At 35.1% G+C, this 22367-nt stretch overlaps 1 protein-coding gene and 1 long non-coding RNA gene across 8 annotated transcripts in view; one reads left to right on the plus strand and one right to left on the minus strand.

Moving 5' to 3' along the window:
- Positions 1–14366, minus strand: part of LOC136835344 (uncharacterized) — a 276698-nt gene extending 262332 nt beyond the window's left edge. The window contains exon 1 of the long non-coding RNA XR_010852111.1: positions 14332–14366. This is a non-coding gene — a long non-coding RNA (uncharacterized lncRNA). The remainder of the gene's footprint in view (positions 1–14331) is intronic.
- The window catches only part of LOC136835342 (potassium voltage-gated channel subfamily KQT member 1-like), a 924117-nt gene that overhangs the window by 678884 nt on the left and 222866 nt on the right, over positions 1–22367 (plus strand). The gene's annotated exons all lie outside the window — the stretch shown is intronic.

Genomic DNA, 22367 nt, shown 5'->3' on the forward strand with positions numbered 1-22367 from the left:
TTACTTCTTCTATCAAACAAGCGAAGGATATAGTCACAATCATATATATATATATATATATATATATATATATATATATATATATATATATATATATATATATATATATATATATATATATATATATATATATATATATATATATATATATATATATATGCCTTACAGCAAGTCTTTTGTGGCTGCAGCAGCCAGAGTGAAAGGAGACAAACAGGTTTCACATTTTAATAAATATTTGCAACTTTGAACATGACTGCATGTCCTTGAGCAAAAGCAGAGTGTCCAACTCCACACTGAAATATAACCTCAAGTTAACATTCAACTGTGAGAAAAATCTCTAAAATCAGAGTCACATTCAACTGTGGCCTTGGGATATTACAGAAACACTGAATTTTTCCTGAAGCAAAATTTTATATATACATATATACATACACACATACATATATATATAATATATATATATATATATATATATATATATATATATATATATATATATATATATATATATATATATATATAAGCTGACAGCTACAAATTTTTAATATCCAACTCACTATATCTTGTGAATAACTTACACAAAGAGGGAATTATAACTGATAAGTTTTTGTCTAACGAGATTCGTTAAGTTATTTAATGTGTAGTGAACTGGATATAAATAATATTTGCTTAATAATAATATATATATATATATATATATATATATATATATATATATATATATATATATATATATATATATATATATATATAATACAAGTTATCCAGAAAAAATGACAGTCTCGTCTCCCTACCTTGACCAAATGACCTTGGGGCAGGATCAAATCGTGTCCGAATTTTGCAGCAACAACGTACCAAGTTTAAACAACCTAGCATGAATGCAAGAAAATGTTATCGGCAATAAAATACAGATTCGTGGATGGACAAAGAGGCGGAGGGAGACAGCCAGTGATTTCCCCAGTGCACCTTCAATTATGAGGAAGCACAAGCAGAATGCTGAACATCGATTCCGTCTGCAAAACAAATATGTTAGTCCCTCATTTCTCTAAGGCTATATCGAAAACTTAGGGGGATGCTAAAAGAAAAGGCATAGGACATGTAGGAACAACAAAATTTTGCGCTTGGAAGGGCTAAGTATGATTAATTAAAAAAATGCATTCTACATGGTACAACGCATAGTAGACGTTGGAAGCAAAAGGTAGAAAAACAGTAAAACAGTAAAACAATAAAACTTTCATTTTTCTTTTTTCTATAAAAGTTAAACAGGAACGAAAAGACAAAAGAAAAACGAAAATGGACTGAGGTGGAGGGTTGTACGGTTCATTTATTGCTGAGCTGGTATAAGGCTCAAAACAAAGGATAGCATGAAAATAGCCAAAACTATGAAGCAAATGGAAAACGAAGGTGGTAAAAAGGATTACAAAGAAATAATGTTGTGGTGGGAACAATGTGAGAGACTTCAAGAGTGGAAAAAGAATGCGGTGTGTATCCAACTAATGTGTGTGGATTACAAGAGGAAAGGAAGGTAACAGAACAAAGGCGACCAAGTAGGGCTCGATGAACATAACTTTTTGAGGAAGCTTAAAATCTTCATTTTGAAGGTCATATAAATTATTTGTGGGGTGACTGATATTAGCAAATAAGATAATGCGTGAGTGTCCACCACCCACACGTCGTTGATTGGTCTTCTTAGTAAACAAATAAATCGGTTATTGCTATTGAACTTTACAGTGCACTTGGGGTTAAAAGACTGGACTTGGCTCTGAATGACGTCTTGTTTCAGTCTAGGTCTACTAATTGATGGGAAACAGCTTATAAATGTGTTTAGGAGTATATATATATATATATATATATATATATATATATATATATATATATATATATATATATATATATATGTGTGTAATAATGTATGTATGTGTCTGTGTGTGTGTGTGTGTGTAATTTAGCGCGTATATCTCACTGACTTTCTAGTTAAAAGAATTTTAACCAAAAGTCTTAAATGAAGTTGGAACTTGCAACTTCAGTTAAGATTTAGGCTGACGATCTTTACCTGGCCTCACTTTTGACCTTCTAAAAGGTCAAATTTTTACACCAGTATCCTCTTCATAAGACGCACGTCAACTGAGAGCGCACAGACATTCGCCCGCCGAAGTGCAATCCTAACCACTGAAAAAATACAATTTACACCCAAAAATGCTGTTCTATATCTTTTTTTCATATTCTTGTTCTCCTTCTTTACGGGATTGTGAGCAGGGTTTAGGGTGCCTTGCCGTGACATCTGGGAACAGGGACATTTAAACAGTATTTCGCTTCAGTTCCTCAGTAATCCTTTTAAGAGATTTGCCTTGAGTAAGGAACTTGGTCTGGTTCAACGTAACCTCACTGACTTCGTTCGTGTGTTTTTATATAATTTTGTAGAACGACACAGATATAATAAACCATTTATCGATAGAATGGATCCAAAAAAATTTATAAACAAAAAACTTATATCCTCACATATAAATTTTATGATCACTTTATGATTCTGTATCTGCTAATCATCATCATCGTCATGGCCTCCTACAAAGTGTGAGGCAGAGGGTCTCTGTGAAATTCCCCCATTTAGGTCTGTCCTGTGCTTTTATCTTCCGCAAATCTCCACTTACCCTCTCTTCTCACAGGCCGTATCTTTCAACTCCTCTAGTGCCCAGTGAAGCCAAGCTGACAATATTGCCTACTATTCTCTGGGGATAATAGCATAAAATTTCAAACTCTATCCTTCCATATGACTCCTAGTATTTTTCTCAAGGTTTTTATTCTCACATCGGCTAAATCTTTTAGATATAATCTCCCTGCCATAATGTGTTAAATGTCCTTCTAGTAATACGGTCTGTACTATTATACTTACGTATAATCTCAATATCGTATGCAATTTCAATCTTCTTGACTTTCAAGTCCTATTCAGCCTGGCCACTGGTATACTGACCTTATTCAGTCTTTCACTGAATTTACTTAATGCAGTGCGAAACAAGGTATAACACAATGAGAAAGAATTTTTGTCATTATGCATAAAGGTCAAAAGTCTTATAAAGAAGGCTGTGGAAAGAAAGTGGTGTAATACTGTATTACATTTGCAAAAAAAAAAAAAAAAAAAACAGATGTAAGAAATATTCTGTGGCATTTCTTCTTGGAAAAAAAAAAAAAACTATTTGGAGATCACATACGGCAGAAGTCTGTTGCTGTATCATCAGGAGCGGATTCAGCAAGTCTGCCTTATGCCTCTCTTGCACATCTGTGCTAACCGCAATTGGACTCCGGCAAGTTACAAAGCACTGACGCAGCACTTCAAACAGTACAATGTCACAGTACACCAAGTTGCAGCCGCTGATTGAATTGAGAAACTGCTGCGGATGGAAAGAGAGCCCACGCCTTAATATTAGTCTCGGACATCCCACAAACAATTACTGTGCAAGACAACTTTGCACAAGAAATGACAATGTTGCATTAAATTTCCTTTCAAACTCAAAACGACTAAATAACGAGAGCAAATGCAGAATGCTTCAGTAATGGATATTGCAAAATCAGTCTAGACCAAATTCTTAACTGAACATAAATGTACTTCATTATTATATGAATGTCTTCCCATCATAATATTTCATTTATGTTCTATCTCTCTTTCTTGGCACCAGAGAAAACTGTAAGATTAGGTCACACTATCATACAAAGTGGTGGTGGAGGCCCCAAAAAAAAACACACACACACACGCACACTTTTCTAATGCAAAATTTCTTGAATTCCAAACAAAACCTACCATTTCCGAACGCGGTCAAACACAACAGTAAACAAAGTCAAAACTTTCTTCAGAGCAATCGAGTTTTCTGTGGCGTATAATCAAAGCCACAAAAACAGATCTATCTTTCCGGTGGTCTCTGTGCTATATGCTGTATGAGCCGCGCCCATGAAACTTTATCCACGGTCCGGTGGTGGCCTGTCTATATATCGTTGCCAGACGCACGATTATGACTAAACAACCTTAAATAAAATAAAACTACTCGGGCTGAGGGGCTGCAATTTCGTATGTTTGATGATTGGAGGGCGGATGATCAACAAACCAATTTGTAGCCCTCTAGCCTCAGTAGTTTTTAAGATCAGAAAAAACTGCGGACGGACAGAAATGCATCTCAATGATTTTCTTTTACAGAAAACTAAAAAGCAGTATAATTTCGGATATATAGAGATGTTCGTCTTTGTGCGACAAAAGAGGTATATCTAACTTTCTAGATATTCTAAGAGAATAATTTACCATTAGTCAATATTAACCTGACCTGCTACATTTTCATTAAGGTTTCTTCTTCTGGAAGTACTAATGGCCGCGAATCCAACATCTTCAAGTACTTTTCAAGGAGAACTTTACAGAATATTACTTTATCATTTGTCTATTTGTCAGTTAGTTATATTTTTCATCAGATTTTCCTTTACTCAGTTTTCAATGACGACAGCGACCTTTTAACCTTTAGCATCAAATTAGTCGGCACTTTTGCTACCAAATTCACGGCTTTATCAGTGACAAATAATAACCAAGTGTTTTCAATATTCCCCTTTATCTTGGTCATGAAGCCGATGACATAGATTTCATGGAAGACAAATACAAGAACCTGAATGTTTTGATTACCCCTAACTGTGCCGAATATAGTAATCATCAGCAATGAAAACAGCATTGCATAATTTTGTGAAATAAACCAATCAGGCACGTAACAGAGTACACTGTACTAAAATAGGAATTCGCTGTATGTGTAATACAACATACACGCAAATATTATATATATATGTATGTATATATATATATATATATATATATATATATATATATATATATATATATATATATATATATATATATATACACACATGCATACAGACATACAGTGTGTGTGAGTGAGTAGCTATTCCTTCGTTTGAAGCAACTCTCTCAACTGCATCAATATGCTGAAAGTTGTTTTGTACTTCTAGGTAACTTCATGAAACATGGAGGAAACTATACGCTCTTTGATTTCATGAGGTTTTAATGAAACTTATGTTGATATCTCTCTAAACTAAATACATTTTTTATTTAGTTTTCAGATTCTTTTCTGCATACATTAATAAATGGGGTTGTAACTGATGCTGGTAAAGTAAAGATACATAATTTTGGGAGTAGCTACAACGTGTTTACCGTTCACAGTAAATTGACAAAAGCTTCATGTGAATATCTAAAAGTTTTATAAAGTTATATATTGAAATCATTCAGAGAAAATACATACAATGATCAAATGAAATCAGTCACCTTCAGAGGCAAAACAATGATATTTCTTGTGAAAAATTGTAAGTCTTGGCAAACGCTAAGTTTTTAAAGAACAAAGTAAAGAATCTTCTATTGTGATAAGAAGTAACAAAAATTAACATTTGGCTTTAGAACTAGATATCGTAACAGACAGCCAGTACACCAAAGTTTGTATTTAAATAATGGCAAGTGACACAAGGGTTCACTGATTAAGGAAAGTTAGTTTAAATCAGCATTCTATCTTTTGTCAATATCGCGCCATTCTTTTTAGATTACCCAACACATCTATGCTATTTTTTTCGCAGTAGGATATTGCTATGGAAGTATGGGGGAAATAATGAAAAATAAAATTCATAAACATGACAAAGACTTTTACCGCCCCAGTTAATACTTCCGCATATCTCAATTACGATCATCACCGGTCTTGGTTTCGAACACTAAGATGGCTTTCAAAATCTTACTTAACTTCGTATATATTCAGTATATTGTAATAAAATTCATACGCAAATTCTGATAAGTCAATAAACTGGAAAATAATACATGGTAAAATCTGATTATGCTATTACCATTATTATTATTATTATTATTATTAGAGAGAGAGAGAGAGAGAGAGAGAGAGAGAGAGAGAGAGTTGAAAGCATTACTGATTATTTAGCAAGATGTGGCTACATTTTCACTGTAAACTAGTACCTAAATTGAAGAATATATTAGATGGTCTGAAATAATGTTATGCACAATATTAAACGTTCCGGGAAGTTGACTCTCAGACCTTTAAAGTTAGGAAACTAGTGTTCCAGTTCTGTCACTGTCTTTATGTCGGTGCCTGAAAGAACGTATCTCCAAGACAGAGTCATTATCAAAACTTCAGAACGTCAAAGATGATAGATGATTAAAAAGTTGAGAGTCACAAATTGGCTAACCGCTGGTGTCGGAGGTCCCAATTAGCTTGTCGTGTCGGGGCTCATTTTATGAAATCTAGTAAGTATAGTAGATCTTTGTAAGAATTCTCACAAATCACAGCAATGAAAAATAAAACCATGTAAAATAACTGGTAAACGTAATCTCACCAAAACAAGGGAAACTATGTAATTAGAAATGACAGATTTTGTCACAGTAATAACAAAATTTTTCGTTGCTAAAATCAGATATTGATTCCTCAGTCCTGTAAAAAATATCGACCAAAATTCTTAGGTGCCCCTCAAATTAAGAAAAAACAACTATGTAAACTAAACAAAGATTAAAAGTAAAACCACTAAAGTCAAACTAAAGGACGATTTCCTTTTTGTAACTATGAGAGGAAATGAAAGAGCTTCAACTATAAGACTTGGAGGAGAGTTAAGTTGAAATGACACTCTTGGAGCTGAACTCTATTTAGCATCACAGAAACAGCTACACTGGACAGAAACTTGCAGAAACTATGGAGAGGACTGAGTTATGACAAAAAAGTTTCATACTAATCACCTCATTCTCAGTAATATTTCTAATCTTTTTACAGAACTGCTGTATGTTTGTAGCAACAAGCAGCTGTATATATACAGTACATGCCTTTCCGTTACCGAAAAAATTCTTACTTTTATCAATGTAATCGATGACATAACTTACTTGAAACTTCAGTGGGGTTTCATCATACATCTGACGATAATGTGAATTTGTATATCAGCAGACATAGTTCTAACAGCATTCTTCATATTAAAACAGATTATCGAAAGCATTTGTTTCACAATGTTGTTCATGTCAATACTGAAACATATTTGAACCTTTCACCAGCACTTGCATACTAACACGACCTTATTTAATTGGAGATAATGTCCCTCATAATAAATAAGTACGTACATGATATAGAGAATAAGGTTCATGTGATTAAATACCGACTTGAACTCCAATGCGACCAAAAACGCTTCCATTAATCTGATTATGAAAAATGCTGTTAAAAATATGTTTGCAAAACCAATGAGTTGTGTACATTTTTGTCCTCCTAAAATGGATGAAATTTAAAGCCGCATTATCCTGACATATGATAAAACCCCACTTACGCTTCAGAAGATGTTTGTCATTGATTATATTTATTTTTCTTCTCAACACATCCAAGCAAGAGAAACATAAAAAAGAAAGAACATTCACACAGCAGCACTGTCAATATAGTGTTTCAACTTACTTCACAAGAAGTACATCACGTCATTTTGTCCCGAAGCACTTTCCTCTGTTTCTACACAAAGATCCACGCATCAAAAATAACAGATCCATTAAAGGGGCGTTCGTGCAAACACAGAGAACCGGTAAAAAAAAAGAAAAAAATAGAACGCTCTGAAAATACGCGAATTTCTACGACGTTCATTTTCCTCTACTTTTCGTTCCTGCGTAATAGTTTTCGGAAAAGGGAGGACCAAGGCTGCGACAGAGTAGGCCTCCCGTATCCCAACGGCGTCCACCTTGGGGGCCCCTCCAAAGTTTCCCCTCGTCCCTTGGGGGGCGGGAGAAGGGTAGAGACGGACGTGGATTCTATTTTTAGACCATTTCGTATTTCCTTTCTCTTCCCCCCCCCTACCCAATCATCCCTCTCTTTCATGACGTCACAGCCCTCCTTGATTGGGGAACGCATTTGACAAATGCTTATTCTGTCGTCCTTTCTTCTCAGCGGTTTTCAACGGGGTTCTTTAGTTTTGGCCAAGATGCCTCTGGTTATTCTTGGCGCACAATTCAGTGTATTCATTATAAGGAGAGGACCACCTGGATCTCGCTCAGGTCACTATAACCCATTTTTATTTATGAAAGACATTTCTCTCTCCATGTTTTTCCTTAGCATCTAAATCTGTATGTCTGTGAATGTAAATATACAATTACTGCTAAATAATGCTATAATATCACAGTGTTTCTTACTAAAGGATATATTCAGGTATCGTGAATAGAAGACGACTCGGCATCGTTTTGTATTGCAATATTCAAGTTAAAATTAAGTGACTGCGACAAATACACAACAGGAACTTTACTGGCTTAAATCATCAAATATTCAACGTTAAAATTTAACAACTGTACATACAGCAGCAATAGCAGAACCTATAATAAATATCGTCAACAAGGGAAAAATCTGAAAGCCACGAATTTTCATCAGACAACTTCTCCTTTCAGAACTATGAATTCTCTCAAAAGTAATGACAGATATGCCATGTGAGGACATGAAGAAAAACAGTAACATATCATAGGTCGTAAACAGGCCAGTTTTTTTTTTTTTCTTACATTTTTTGGGAAGGTCTGCAGGTCTTGGGAGAAAGGGAACTTTGAACCAACACATCGACATCAAAGATAATCATAAGTTCATCACATCAATCATGGGGAACTTCCGTAACTAGATCATAGCCTAACGTACCTTGAACAAAAACGTTTTATTCTAGCTCTTTCGGATACCAAAAACCACTTACAAAGATTTTATCGTTAACAAATTTCATCAAAATGTCCGTATTAAGAGTGTCTACAGATATCAAATTAAAATTACGTTATAACATATATATATATATATATATATATTATATCTATATATATATATATATATATATATATATATATATATACTATGAATTTGCGTATGCTACTCTATATATATATAGTTATATATATATATATATATATATATATATATATATATATATATATATATATATATATATATATATATATATATATATATATATATATATATATAGTATATAAGATATATATATATATATATATATATATATATATATATATATATATATATATATATATATATATATATATATATATATATATATATATATAGAAGAGAGAGAGAGTTGTGAGGAGGAGATTTAATTCCTATTACTAAAAACCATAACGGGAGGCTAAGCCATTATCTGATGTGGACAAGTTAATAATTGTGTTTTTGCATTCACCTCTGACATCTTTTGACATTTATAATTTTTCATCCGATGTGAACACAACAAATTCATAATTCCTCTATTCCCTGTTTTGCCTCGGAATTAAAATTGAATCAGTTTCATTTATAACCATTTTCAAGGACATTATTGCTTTTCCAATATTGTCTGTGTTTGCTTTACGAATATACTACATTTAGAATGGAAAAAAATAGTATAATAACTTAAAACCTTAAAAAACGTTTGAATTACTTAAATATTTTAAGAATAAAATAGAACAGAGTATAGACTTTAGGCCAAAGGCCAAGCACTGGGACCTAAGAGGTCATTCAGAGCTGACACGGATGTTGGCAGCAAAAAGGTTTGAAAAGTGTGCCAGACGGGAAACCACGCAGTTGCACTATGAATCAATTGTTACGAGAGGGTGGAAAGTAAGATGGGGAAAAGGGAATATGAACGGAAGTACAGTAAAAGGAATGAAAGGGGTTGCAGCTAAAGGACCAAAGGGACGCTGCAAAGAACCTTAAGTAATGCCTACAGTGCACCGCATGAGATGCACTGACGGCACTCCGGAGTTAAGTATTTTTTATGTGAAATTAGCACTGGCAATTTACCTTTTCCAAATGTAATTAGGCTCAGGGCTTCGTATTCCTTTACAACTTCCGAAACTATGAAACATACGAAAGTCAGCATTGCTTTTGCATCTTTCTTTCAGAATTTTCTCTCGAACTTTTGCTGGTACTTTGTAATGACTGTTCTATCCCACTCTTTTACTTCACTAAGTCTGGTGTTAATCTTGCTCATATAAACAAACTTGCAAGTTGGATCTCGAATAACAAAATAATAATAACGTTTATGCACATTATCATTAAAAAAATTTTGCCGGATGCAAATCAACAGAGCCGCTTAGTAAGCGTTATTATGGTGCGAAAAAAACTGAGGAATAAGATACTTGCTTGTGAAGGTAAATTGAAAAACCACCGAGTGGGAAGATAGAGAGAACCTCTGCCTTGTTTAATATACCCTTGGGCGCCTATGACAAGTCGCCAATAAGTAATGTCCCAGCTCTTTAACAGATATTAAGTTCCGATTTCTCCGGCGTTTATGTCTAGGGGGAGTTTACAGGCCTTTTCCAATAGTTTAAGGAATCACTGGGCCAAATATATTGCCCTGAATGGAGTCAACAAAACCAAAGAGAGCAGAAATTTCCGAGATATTAACGGAAGTTAGGGTCGTAATATACTATCGTAGATTATCATGTTTCCGGTTGGCATAAATCTATAGTTTTCGGTAACGCAAAAGATGCAAATTAGTAATTAACAATAACCGCAGTTTCACACTCGACTAGTACATGAAATGGTAAAGTATCGTTCATCGCTGAAGAATTGAAGCATCATTCACCGCTTCATTACGTTCAAAATTCAATAACTGCATCAACAGTTAAATGCAAGCTATAACTAGGTTCTCCCGATTTCAATAAACACACCCATCTCTCTCTCTCTCTCTCTCTCTCTCTCTCTCTCTCTCTCTCTCTCTCTCTCTCTCTTTTAAAGTGGATCTCTCGGTTATGGAAAGAGATAGACCCCACTCTTTTTGCGTGCATCTTCCTTGGCTAATTTTTCCTGCAATCGTTTGTAATAAAAGAAATATTTTCAGTGAATAAGGAAAACGGCACTAACGCAAATTTTGATGCACGTAAGCGCGAACTCCTATATGACCCATAGAAAAACTCCCTTCGTACTTTTACAAAGCCCAGTATTACAAACCTTGGGTAAAAATTCTAACGAAAATCTTATGTGAAAATCGATGTAATAACATTAAAAATTCTAAGGGGTATAATTTGAAAATTATAGCAGAATCATCAGTGTCTGATAATAGACATTTTCCCAAAAACATCTTTCCAAGCAAAAAGCTTCTCTGAAATAAGAAATAATCATGACATAAAATTTAATCTGGAAGTACGCAATAATCATGACTTGAAGTGGAATCTGGAAGTATGAAATAACCATGACATAAAATACAATCGAAGCATGAAGTAATTATGACATAAAACGGAACGCGTAAGCCATGCACTGGCAAACATGCTGCTTGGGTACTTGGCAGGTTCATTTGTTAATCTTTCTCTCCTGCTATGCAGGTTCATTTGTTAATCTTTCTCTCCTGCTATAAGTGTGTGGGTATGAGTGTGTTTTTATAGTCTTTCCTTACTGCTGTTATTGAGAACGGCAGAATTATTCTCATCTGCAAAACGATTGTACTTTAATTCTTTTTCCATTCAGTTGTCTTGTGAACAAATTATTTTTGAGAGGGAGTGGAAATTACAGCATTTGTATCATGCGGAAGGAAAGGTAAGGCATTAATCTTACAGTAATATATATATATATATATATATATATATATATATATATATATATATATATATATATATTAATAAGAATGCCCGTTCATTGAACCGCCAATGCCTCTCACATGGGATGCTCAGAAAAGTAACTGCAAATTCCTCAAACGTTTTCAAAGATGCCTACAGTGCAGCAGAAACCATGATGCCATATTCAAACCCTTTACAGACGACCCGCTGATGACCTGAAGCAGAATAGCTTACACACAAACCAAAAATGTCCACAGTGAGGTAAAAATTAACCATTTTCTCATACAAAGACTAGTTTCAGTTCCCTATAAAGATTACTCTTTAGCAATCAGATATTCACATATTAAATGCTGTCTAAACACACCGTAGGATCATGCATTTCAATGACCAGGCCGGTTAGCCAGTTAGCCGTGCTCCATGCTGACATCATACATTTTCCATTCACGTTATAAAAGGCAATAAACATCTGTAAAACTGGTAGTAAACAACTGATAACGAAGCTGCATTTAACTGGTAAACAGCTATCTCAATTTGCCAAAGATTAAAACATTCACGCCACCTTCATCAAAGTAAAAATATTATACTACTGCATAAAAGTAAAATTCACATATATATATATATATATATATATATATATATATATATATATATATATATATACATACATCTAAACATACATACAAAAATGTATACTTGTGCACAAATATAAATAGGAGGCACAAAAATTTAGTAAAATGAATCAAAAGGGATTTCTTTTTGGCTTGAATGCATGACCACTTCCTATTGCATGACTTCTATTTGACATCTGGCATTAGCACAAAAAAATAACTGCCAGTAAATCCATTTATTCAGTTATAGAAATTACTTTTTCTATTCCTTAGTCGAGTGCCATATTCATGATTTATACGATGTCAATGTGGCTACGACGAAGTCTAATGAACTGATGTCTGTTTCTTTAATGACGGATGTGCCCTCCGGCTTGATTTTGTTTTTTCAGCCATATCAAACAATCGCAAAATTCTCTGCAAAACCCACTGCTCTGAATCAAAAAGCGAATGAAAGCCTGATACAAATAATCAAACAAAAATCGAGTGCAAGAGATACCCGAGAAAAAGGGAAGTGAAAATTGCCTGTCAAAAATTTTACGGGCTTCGTTCTTTTTCGTTTTGATGATCCACATGAGCAACAGGGAGCAAAAACGTCTTTACTGAATATGAAAAAGAATCGGAAAAACTGAAAACAATCTGGTCGAATTTCCTGCGTTAATCAACAATTTTGTTTTGAATTAGAGGACAGAAAAATCATTCCCTGAAAAATGTTGTTCATATTGAAAGCTAAATGTTTGTTAAGCATAATGACGCAAAAATGTGATCTCTTGCTTGGATGGTATTTAGATGATTTATGACAGATGATGGATGTGCTGTGAAAACTGAATGTTTATGCTGAACATTATGAAGGAAAAATATGATCATCTCCTACTTGGATGGTATGTTATGGATGTGCTGTAAATGGAGGAATTCCGTGAAACTAAATCACTTTGACCGTGGATGGGTGTGGCCCCAGAGGAAGAGATGGACAGATTGTGTGTCAGAGAGAGAGAGAGAGAGAGAGAGAGAGAGAGAGAGAGAGAGATCAAAAGTACCCAATACAGCCATAGCGGTAAAACTGCACTGCTAACTAATCGTTTCATCGAATAACGAACTGATTCGCCTTCTGCTTGTTACCTAAACAGGCCTTTGAAATCAGGAACTTTCTTCCCAATCCGATAGGATTATAATTTTCGTGTTTTGGCCCACAGACCTCTCTTAGAACACTGCAGAAGAATGGGAATTGAAGGGATGATGGTGTGGGGATTAAGGAAGGCGTTGAGGAAAGGAAACCTTAACGGGAAGCGCGTGAGTTAAAGTAATGAGGCAGACGCTGCAACGATATTTCAAAGAATGTTCCTTTTATCTAGATGCAGAGAGACTCATAGTAGTGCGTGCGCTTCTTTTTGAGTATCTGCTTCTGAACGTTAAAGCAGAAGTGCGCGAGAAAAAAAAACGCGAAAAATCACCCTGACAGAATTTTCAGTGGGTTAATATGCTCTTATTCTCGTTACAACTAAAATACATAACCACGCTTCCACCTATTTGTTACCAATTTACTCAGCAAAGTTACAACAGTATCATAGTTGGCTTTCAATAAATAATTGTTAAATCTATTAAAGACTCATATTCAGTTACAGCCATCTACTTAACGGTGGTTAGAAATAGTTTCATAAAAAAATAATTTTTTTCGTCGTTTTAAACATCATTTTGAGTGCTCGATCAGCATCTTTACAACCTATAATACGAAACGCCAATGAAAAGACTGCTCATGAACTGATGTCACAAATTGCGGTTCAAAATCTGTTTACGGGCACACAAAAGAAAAGAAACAACACTAACATTTTAACAAATTAAATCTATAAAAAGGATCGTAGTTACAGAGCAGCCGGTCTTATTTTGCAACACCCATAAAGCCCCTCTTGGTATTAGCTACGAAACATTCTTTTGACAAAGCGTTCACAATTGCAATCTGATTAGGTCCCATATTTTTCAGTTTTTGGTATTACATCCTACATAAATAAATACGGTTATACTTTAAGAAAGCTATTTCCAATAAAAAGAATGTGTGAATCGTCTAATACTACTACAAGAGCAAGTACATAATCATAATAATAATAATAATAATAATAATAATAATAATAATAATAATAATAATAATAATAATAAGACATGCCTACTTACATTTAGAAGAGTGCCCGTGGTCTTGCAGGAAACCTAGGTTAGAAATAAGAGAAAATAACATTAATAAATGTATGAGAAAAAAGTACTGTTTCATTTAATTAATCATAATTATATTACCCCTTTGAAGACCTGCCTAGTCCACAGAAACTTCAGGTATGAAAATGTCTAATTTTTCACATCAATATTTTTTTTTAGAAAATTATTTCTGCTCTACGATGACAAAAAAGAGTCATTGCATTCATTCGACCTGTTCGACTTTAATTAAAAAATATTCGTCAAATGAATCAAAAGGGGGAAATCGGATGAAAGTTGCCAAAGGCCATTCTGTTTTTTTCTAGCTTTTTGCTTGGTTTTAACAGTTATTTATTTACCTGTATTTGGTTATCCATGGTGTATTTCAACAGTTAAGAAGCTGTATAATACTAACGATACCGTCGGTTATATTTTTGTTATTCTTGAGAGAGAAACTTACATACTTAGATGAAAACATACAGCATGAAAATTGATACTGGACAGAAGAATGATTTTCTCTCAGGGTTGTGAATGTAATGCATTTTCGTTAAGCGCAATGGTATTATCTTTAAGCCCCTCTTGATCACAACGCAGTCAATTCGCTTTTATTCACAGCAAGCTAAACTCTTTTGACATCCTGACTGGCCTGCCTTCCAAGAGCAAAAGCACCTAGACGGGTGATGATGACTTCATCTAAGCTCTTCTATTTTTTTTTTTTTCAAATTCACATAAAATAAGATCTTCGGACCATGGCAATGGAATGGCCATACGGATATAGTACGCGATTCCAAGGCCTTGTATTTAAGCTAAAATTGCAGTTCGTTTCTTGAGAGGTATTTTTCAAGAGCAAGACTGGTTTACTTCTTTATTTCTACGAAAATCTGGTAATATGTATACCGATCAGAACGGAGGGTTCCATATATTTTTAGAAGGCAGAGAAATATTAAATAAAGGAAGATAGGCCTAACAGGAAAAAAATAAACAGTGCTGGAAAATATGCAATTAAATGCCGGGTCGCTGTTACATGTTCCTCGCTAAGGAGAGGGCAGGAAGAAGGAAGATGCCAAGGTAATCGTTTCTTTACCAGCCATAGGCTATAGACGCAATTTATGACTAGCCAATAATTCTCTTCAATCTTGGGCTCACAGGCTCCTTCTCCTATGATTTTCAATAAAAGATTTTTACACTTTGCTTTTCCAAGAACATAATTCCAGCGATTGTCATCCATACATAATCGTCTCAAAAATCATAATTTTAAAATTCATTTAAAGGAAACTTCAAGCTTGTGTGCTTATGTATAGATTCAAACGTTTTTATAAGTTTTTAGTGTAGTCTAATTTGTACTGTTGAGCTAAATTTCAGATAAAACATCGGGGAAAGAAACGAATTGAATTTCATTTTTAATACTGTCTTTAGAATGATGCAAAATTCTTTTAAGCATGTCAGACGCTATAAAAAATAAAACTCAATGTGCGAAGTCAGTGATTTAACTTTGAAAAACTGAGACTATGAGGTTCTGTTAAAATCCCTTTCACCTTGATAAAATAGTTGTTTAAACGAAATGAACTGCTCTTGGCAATTCTCCCCGGCAAAATGAATGAACTGGTAATTAACAAGCCAATACTCTATATTTTTGGAGAACACACAAAACATATATTCATGAAAAGGCAAGGATACATCGAAGCCTGAACTAAACAGGAAAGATTCCCACTGTTATGCAAAAGGCAATTCATGATATGAACTGCTTATACTTAAAATAAGTTTTCTGAAGAACTGGATCAACGTCACGTAATACAGTGTCAAAGGAATATATTTACACGTAAAACAGCTAAAATTTTTAAATCTAAGTCTACGACACAGACATACAAGTTTTCATAGTTTGAAAATACTTTTTTTTTTTAACATATTTCTTATGCAAAAAGTAGGCATCAACCTGTCTCAAGTAATGTCAAAAAATATACGCAGTACAACGTTAATGCAATCTTAGTTACGTATACCATAAACAGGCCTTTGATATGACAAATTCATGAAAAACGGAGAAATAAAAACGTAAAATACTAGTTCACCCATCACAGATCTTTAATTTTCACGTAATCTGCCTATTCTCGCATTTAGCCTAATCTCATTAAATAAGAAAAGAGGCTTAGTGACAACGTGATGTTGGAAGTGTGGGATTATCTTGAGTATTATTCCACATAAACATCATTATGTGGCGATGACCCTCTTTCTACACATACACACACAAATTATTACTCTATTCAGTCGAGAAACCAAGCTACGATATGGCTAAGTGAGATTTTTAATTTTAAGGTGATTTTAGCCTGTATATTCAGTCTACAAGGCAGCGCGTTAGTACACCGATTCTCTAGGAGAGAGAGAGAAAGAGAGAGAGAGAGAGAGAGAAAACTCGATGTATGGTTCGAGCTTTCCATGGAATTATCTTCCACTACCCCCCTCTTCGTCCCAGCCATTATTTCACGGCAGGTCACGTGATGTCCACGACCGTGTTAGTTAGAAAACCATGTGATGTATTGAATGGCTGTTGCATGTTTGCCAAAAAAGTATATTATTAAATACAAGGGAAAAAACTCGTTTGTTCAATGCAAATACCCAACGACAGCGTCAGCTAAATAACATTATTTTTTTTAGGGAAATTCCTGCAATGAGACACATAACGGTGCAGCATTTCTAGAAAATCGACTTTACACAATATTCCACGCATTCACGTCTGCGCTAATGTCCCATATACCAAATGCAGATGATTCTTTCGGATATCGACGGAAAGTGTTGTTAACACTGGAGTTCTTTTTTTTTTCAACTTCATTTTTCAATCATTATGATGATTAAGATCATCAAACAAAGGCGAACAACTAACACGTACAATAAGTAAGCGCAATACACAAATCGTGAATACACAATATCAAAGTCTGTCTAAAATAAAGGTCTATCACACCACTTTCCCATGGCAATTCTTTCGACATTTTTTTTTACATAAGGCCACCCTGTGATATTTCCCATGACGCGATAAAGCGAAACGCTGGGAAGTCGATAGAATTTGACCTAAATAAACCTCTCCGTTTTGCCGACGTCAGTAATGTAACTCTTCAAGAAAATCATTGCAAGGGAGTGAGTCGCCGACGAGAATCCAAATATAGTTCGATGGGAAAATCCAGGAAAGCGATCGAAAACGGGTTTGTTCACATCAATATTCAAAACAATTTGCGTCCCATAGAACAGGCAAACACTTGTGACCTTAAACTGGGCCGTTATAATATGAACAACTTTCACAGTTACTCAAAGCTTTTGTCATCCTTAATACTTTTTACACTGAGCATCTTTCTTTCTGTACGTAATTATATACTGCAGCTGCAACTGAATGGTAAAAATACTTTTTTTTAATAATGATCAATCAATATTTCAAGCCAGAAAGTATGAGATAGCATAATCGATAGAGAGAATGAAAGCTGTTCAAACACCATGACAACCTACAGTATTTATTCCCTGCGATTCGAGGTTTAACCTCAGCCTCTCCAACTGAGATGCCAGATTCAGCTTGAAAACGGCATTCACTCGTCTTTCCTGGATGAAAGGAAGACTATCCTTCCCTACATTACATGGTGCTTGAAGGTTGCATTAAGTATTTCTTATTTTTCATTGCCACTTATATCACCCTGCACATGTGTACAAATCCATGCATTTGTATGTATAATTACACCAACTGACACCTTGAATATATGCAAAATAAACACACACACAAGAATTTAATTGCTGAGAGCTCTGGAATACCTGAAGTGAGTCAGATGTTAAGGTGAAAACTTCGTTTTTGCAACGCTTTGGCTCTTGGGAATACATGACCTCAGAAGTTGAGTGGTTCATCAAAACACGCTTTGGAGCGTCAGAATTATGCAGAAAAACGTGTAACGATATACGAGTATACATGCTCAATCAGCAGAAGCAGAGATATGGGTAGAAAGCTGCTTCACTAGAAAAGGAAAAGCGCACCTGTACATATGAGATGCTTTGTTAATAGGTAAAAAAACAACAGTTACAACCGCTAGCATCATTTCTAAGTGACTGTTGAACGTCTGCAAAAAAATAAATAAATAAATAAAAAAATAAAAAAAAGACTGATTTGGTTAAATTTTTCCCCCTTGATATATTCCGCTAGTGACCTGAGATTAAAACGGCGACAAGAGAAAGGATACAAAAGTTATTTATTGACCAAGTTTTAGCTTCACGAGTTTTACGCTGACGAGGTGGAGAAAAACAATAGTCGTGCAAATCATATACGTGAAGACCTATATGAACAGGGAGAGCAATACTGATAGTAGGGGGAAAGGCAATAAGAAGAGGCGGCGAGTTAAGGAGCGTGTTAACGCAAAAGAAATGACAAGCACGCTGCATCCTGGGACTTGGAATCCGCATTTACATTCATCTGTTCTCTTTGACTTGAAAATTACAGGGGAAAAAGTCGAATACTAAAATAAATTCACACTGAAGCCCACAAAAATTATGGAAATGAAAAATCAACTTTGAAAAGAATCTAATATATACATATATACAGCACACACACACACACACACACACACACATATATATATATATATATATATATATATATATATATATATATATATATATATATATATATATCTATATACTCTCTCTATACACACACATATATATATATATATATATATATATATATATATATATATATATATATATATATATATATATATAATATGATTTCAAACTGAAAATGTAATTTAATGTCTACTAGAAGCACATGAATTAGAAATGTCAAACGTTAATGAGTAAATTTCCTTCCAAACGCTCCCCGGATATAATGGAGGGTGGCATTTTTTATTTGGACATAAAAGTAAACTTCGAGTTACGAGAGTTTTGGCCCAGGCTTTTCCTCGAGTCATAATCAATCGCCATAAACGTACGCTGACTACCAACCGCAACAACAAAAGCGAGTGTACAGTAATAGTTCACAGCTGCAGAGAACTCTTTCAACAAGTTCAAACCGCAACCTCCCGAAAGATTTTATGAAAAAAAGTATTTATTTTTCTATGAAGCATGGCCAATTCAAATTAGAATTTGAATATAAAATTTGGGCCAAAGGTCAAGAGCTGGGACCTTTGAGGTCATTCAGCGATGAAACTAATGTTGCAACAGTCACCACGAGAGGGTGGAAAGAAAGATGGAAGAAAGAGCATATGAAAGGAGGTATAGTAAACGGAATGAAAGCTGTTACATCTAGGGCCGAAGGGACGCTGCAAACAGCCTTGAGTAATACCTACAGTGTACCGCGTGATGTACACTGACAGCACTAACCCCTTCGAGAACTACTCAAAATGGTCCTGAAAATGTTAGTCCCTTAATTCTGTAAAACAACAGCAATTCATCCTCACCTGGTAAGATCTACAGAATCCATATTATTTCATTTCAAAGCTGAATGGGATCGAAATTTCGGTGACAGGGGGAAAATATCATGAACGTTACGGAAACCTCTGAGGCTGAATCCGTTGAACATGGGTTGAAAATTCCCTTGTGGCTTCCTAATAGGGAGAAAGGCTCACACTTTTTGAGAGGATCTCTCAAACATGAAAGTGCATCACCAGTCAGTCTTTAATATCAATTACAAATAAAATACAACTCGAAAAAAGAATATCAAATAGATTTCTTTTCTTTTACAGTTTGCTCTTCATACCACGAAATTAAAGCGATTTCCATCCTCTAAAATACTTTATATATAATATTAAATTCACTACACATTGGGAAAAAACTCCACTCATTACCAAAACCAGGAGGAAAGTAGTTAAATAACTATAATCATTATTATTCCTATAATTACATCAACATACATTCATAACTAAACAAGATTAACTTATTATGCTTGCTTCGACACAAGAACCATAAAGACAACGGTACAGTCTAAGTATACGGACATAACAGTTGCTGAAAACAGCAAAATGTTTAAGCAATAGAGCACTGCACATTGAAGAAGCATCACTACCTTTCTTAAAGCATAAGCCTATAAATTTGCGAAAATGTATTTTATGGAAATATAGCCGAAAACAATTCAATCCAAAATAAACATATTCCGATAGATTTTAGAACTTTAAATAGGAAATAAGAATGCAAAAACTGGTCTGAGTAAGTTGTCCACTTTACAACCATATACTAGCGCCATCTGAGAGCATGATATCTATTCATGGATGCAGAAAAAATAAAGGAAGAAAAAGCTAGTATATCTAGTTATACGTCGCGATTCTTACAAATTGGTATATATATTTCTTAACAAGTAAAGGAATCTTAAGTTCTTGGACTCCATTCATTACGCTGGGGTGGGAGAGGGACAATGGTCCTTCGTCAAAATGCAGGGGACAATTTATACCAATGGGATAGGGTCAGTGGTTCCTCGTCAAAATACAAGAGACAATTTATACCAGTAGGAGAGGGTCAATGGTCCCTCGTCAAAGTACAGGGGACAATTTATACCAGTGGGAGAGGGTAAATGGTCCCTCGTCAAAATACAGGGGACAATTTATACCAGTGGGAGAGGGCAAATTGTTCCTCATCAAAATACAGGGGACAACTTATACCAGTGGGACACTGTCAATGGTCTCTCGTCAAGATGCAGGGGACAACTTATACCAGTGGAAGAGGGTCAATGTTATCTCGTCAAAATGCAGCAGACAATTTATACCAGTAGGAGAGGGTCAATGGTCTCTCGTAAAATGAAGGGAATAATTTATACCAGTGGAGAGGGACAATGGTCCCTCGTCAAAACACAGGGGACAATTTATACCAGTTAGGAGATGGTCAATGGTCCCTCGTCAAAATACATGGGATAATTTATACCAGCGGAGAGGGTCAATGGTCCCTCGTCGAAAATACAGGAGACAATTTATACCAGTAGGAGATGTTCAATGGTCCCTCGTAAAAATACAGGGGATAATTTATACCAGTGGATAAGGTCAACAGTCCCTCGTCAAAATACAGGGGACAATTTATACCAGTAGATGTTCAATGGTCCCTCGTCAAAATACAGGGGACAATTTATACCAGTAGGAGATGTTCAATGGTCCCTCGTCAAAATACAGGGGACAATTTATACCAATGGGAGAAGGTCAATGATCCCTCGTCAAAATACAGGGGACAATTTATACCAGTGGAGAGGGTCAATGGTCTCTCGTAAAATGAAGGGAATAATTTATACCGGTAAAGAGGGTCAATGGTCCCTTTCCAAAATACAAAGGACAATTTATACCAGTAGGAGATGTTCAGTGGTCCCTCGTCAAAATACAGGGGATAATTTATACCAGTGGAGAGGGTCAATGGTCCCTCGTCAAAATACAGGGGATTATTTATACCAGTGGAGAGGGTCAATGGTCCCTCGTCAATATACATGGGACAATTTATACCAGTGGATAAGGTCAACAGTCCCTCGTCAAAATACAGGGGATAATTTATACCAGTGGAGAGGGTCAATGGTCCCTCGTCAAAATACAGGGGACAATTTATACCAGTGGATAAGGTCAACAGTCCCTCGTCAAAATACAAGTGACAATTTATACTAGTAGGAGAAGTTCAATGGTCCCTCGTCAAAATACAGGGGACAATTTATACCAAGGGGAGAGGGTCAATGTTCCCTCGTCAAAACACAGGGGATAATTTATACCAGTAGAGAGGGTCAATGTTCCCTCGTCAAAGTACTGGGGACAATTTATACTACCAGGAGAGGGTCAATGGTTCCTCGTAAAATACAGGGGACAATTTATACCAGTAGGAGAGGGTCAATGGTCCCTCGTCAAAATACAGGGGACAATTTATGCCAATGGGAGAAGGTCAATGGTCCCTCGTCAAAATACAAGGGAAAATTTATGCCAGTGGAGAGGGTCAATGGTCCCTCGTCAAAATACAAGGGAAAATTTATGCCAGTGGAGAGGGTCAATGGTCCCTAGTCAAAATACAGGGGATAACTCATACCAGTGGAGAGGGTCAATGGTCCC

The sequence above is a fragment of the Macrobrachium rosenbergii genome, chromosome 55 (genome assembly GCF_040412425.1).
Source record: "Macrobrachium rosenbergii isolate ZJJX-2024 chromosome 55, ASM4041242v1, whole genome shotgun sequence".
In the NCBI taxonomy this organism is placed as follows: Eukaryota; Metazoa; Arthropoda; class Malacostraca; order Decapoda; family Palaemonidae; genus Macrobrachium; species Macrobrachium rosenbergii.